Source organism: Sinocyclocheilus rhinocerous, unplaced genomic scaffold (assembly GCF_001515625.1).
Source record: "Sinocyclocheilus rhinocerous isolate Xijiao unplaced genomic scaffold, SAMN03320098_v1.1 scaffold642, whole genome shotgun sequence".
Classification (NCBI taxonomy): Eukaryota; Metazoa; Chordata; class Actinopteri; order Cypriniformes; family Cyprinidae; genus Sinocyclocheilus; species Sinocyclocheilus rhinocerous.
Window position 1 is genome coordinate 1,850,337 of NW_015626390.1, and position 3,081 is coordinate 1,853,417.

General features: G+C 35.9%; 1 protein-coding gene across 1 annotated transcript in view; it reads right to left on the bottom strand.

Moving 5' to 3' along the window:
• Positions 1-2,658, bottom strand: part of LOC107713805 (cytoplasmic protein NCK1-like) — a 48,650-nt gene extending 45,992 nt beyond the window's left edge. The window contains exon 1 of the mRNA XM_016519428.1: positions 2,481-2,658. The gene's annotated coding sequence lies outside the window, so the exon portion shown is untranslated. The remainder of the gene's footprint in view (positions 1-2,480) is intronic.
• Between the last annotated feature and the right edge of the window lie 423 nt (positions 2,659-3,081).

Below are 3,081 nucleotides of genomic sequence, written 5' to 3' on the forward strand. Positions count from 1 at the left end.
AAGCACAAAAAAAAAAAAAAAAAAGGAGGGCTACTGTATCTCGGCCGTCTCCCAGACGCTGAATACTGGGTTACTTTAATAAGACGACAGTAGAGAATCAAATAACAGTAGTTATGACTGCTCATCCCTGTAATTCAGATAATGTCAAGCTCAGTCACACAGGTCACCAGATAAACACAAAACCACAGAAAGGGGGATATTAGCAGCTGAGTCACTGGCTGGACCAGGTGTGTATGTGAAAAAAAAAAGACAATAAAAAGCTGCATGTACTCTGACAGGAGGCGAGGTGTGCAGATTTCTGCAGGGCAATGCAGCGCACTGTACCCAACACAAAACCACATGAAACACATGTGATCGCCTGGAGAAAACATATCCTGTCACAAATAACCAAGAAAATTTGGAAATCGTGTGTAAATTTATAGGCCTGTGGGTGTTCGACAGGGTGTTGCTATGTGGTTGCTAAGGTGTTTTAACGTGTCGCAATGTGGTTGCTAGGGTGTTGGGGAGGTTTCTAAAACAAAAAGAGCCCACGCTCAAGTCTCAGGGATATTCTGAGAATATAGTAGAGTGAAGTCATCTACATTGTTTTGATCATCGTCAGGCAAAAATGATCTCTTCGAATAACCTACGTTATGCTTTCAATCAGTAGTGACTAACTAGTTGGGACCAAATTATCGATAAACTTATAATTCCCATCATTTACAGAAATATATTTGTTTTTCCATTCTTTCTTACAACAGCTTTGGTTTAATGTTTGAGCTTGAAATTAAAGTCGATAGCAGAACGAGTGTAAAAAATTAAAACATTGGAATTAAATCATTTAAAGGGGTCATATGATGCCATTTCAAGTTTTCCTTTCTCTTTGGAGTGTTACAAGCTGTTCGTGCATAGATAAGATCCCTAAAGTTGCAAAGACTAAAGACTCAAACCCAAAGAGATATTCTTTATAAAAGTTAGTATACCTGTTAATCTGTATAGAAGTACAGACCATATACAAAACACAAAAAAATTGATTTCCTAACATATATAATTTTAGATACCATGAGGTGGGACAGGCAAACCTCTTACTTTGCATAGGAAAAAAAGAAAAAAATAATAGTTTCTCGCTACTAACAAACCATTAACTATGACTTTTGCTTCAATATACTACTAATTTGCTGCTTATTAATAGTTAGTAAGCTAGTTGTTAAGTTTGGGTAGGATTAGGGATGTAGAATATGGTCATGCAGATTCAGAATTTGTGCTTTATAAGTACTAATAAACAGCCAATATGTTAATAATAGGCATGCTAATAAGCAACTAGTTAATAGTAAGAATTGGTCCCTATACTAAAGTGTTCCCAGTTTTTCTTTACTTGCATATTTTTGTCTTGCTTTATACGCTCAGATGCTAAATTATTTAAGATATTAATTCTTGTTGTATAAATGAAGTGAGAACTATTAGACCTATCTTATGTCATTTTGCTTCTCCTGTAATCACGATTTAAGAAAGTTTAGATATTTGTAGAGGAAAACAAGACAAATACAAATCACAAGTACGAGGTTGAAATTACGGAATAACGAGTAGACACGGGCCACTTATTTAATTCAAATGTATTAGGCTCATTTCTATTTTTCATTATTAATTTTATGCTAGATCAAGCACTTGAGACACTAACGTGACCTTTATTTGTGGAATGTGCCATTTAGGCTTTTCACTTCTGCGTTTGCTGAGAAATCTCACACGAATTTGGTCGTAACTCACAGTTCGATGTGAAAGTAATAAAAATACATGAAGTACTGTACCATTACATTCAATAGACCACAGATGATTTATACAAACCACAAAGACCAATTCCACCCTGAATCAGACCACAAACCAGCATTTAGACATGAACTGAGTGCACAGCAACTAAATCTAGTAATTGTTTCTGTCTATTTGGTGTTGTCTTGATAACTGTTGCATAATAACCAGATATCAATCCCGAAATCCCATCTAAACAGATGTCACAGTCAAAAATCATAATCATATCTCATGGACAATGATAAAAACAGCAATATTTGCAGTTTATAGCAAATAAAACAGCTTTTTTTTTTTCAAACAAAGACCCTCATAAAGCTAACAGCACTGCAGTGTGCATTGAGGTTTCAATGTAAATGCCATAAAGGCCTGTTGAACACAAACATCACAGCAGTTTGTGTATGATTCATGTTTTTAATATGAATCACCATCAGGCCACTTTTCAACATTTTCTGTATATATCTCTGGATGTAATGCAGTTTGTCCTGAAATCACAGCAATGTGAGGCCTGACCACAGCCTTTACACAATCCCTTGACCATTACACTGATTTATCTAGAACACATCTCTGTGACTGTTTCTTTTTATATTTCTATCGTTACGAAGATAATAGTTTCCACCCAGAACAACCGTCGGATTTACTGTTTTAGCTCTATGCGCTACAATCAGACCATAAACTCTCACAAATATCTGTCATCTTACCCTTCAGTGATCCGATGTGCTCCCCTGACTCCCGTGTATCCAGCGCACACTCGATGATCAGCACTATTTAGATCACAGACGTGTTTTCCAGCTACATATTCGCTGATGCTTTCATGGGAAGGGTTTTCTATGTATCCAGCGTGAGACCTGCGGTTCTACTCAATGCACTGCTGCGCTATCTAACCTGCTTTAGGAGGCGGGCCGTCTAGAACTTACTCGTTTACTCATTGGTTAGCCAAGAGTGATGTCTTTGCTCATTGGTGAGTGAACACGTCCATCAATTGTATGCGCCGGGCACGTCCCGAAACTGTGGAGTTTCGGTAGAGGGTCAGTTTCGCAATTCCAGATTTTTATAATAATATATTATATTATATTATTAATCAATTATACAAATAATCGCAAGATAAATTTGACTGTGAAAATACCCACACAAGATTATTTAAAGATATGTTTGTGTTAAATGAGAAAGTATCAAGTAGATATTACAAATTGTAGCTTTAGAAATATTTTATTTGATTCAACAAAAAAAATGTATTACACATAAACATTTAGGCTACAACGGCTATATAAAAAAAACTATGGAACATAAAAGAAGATAATT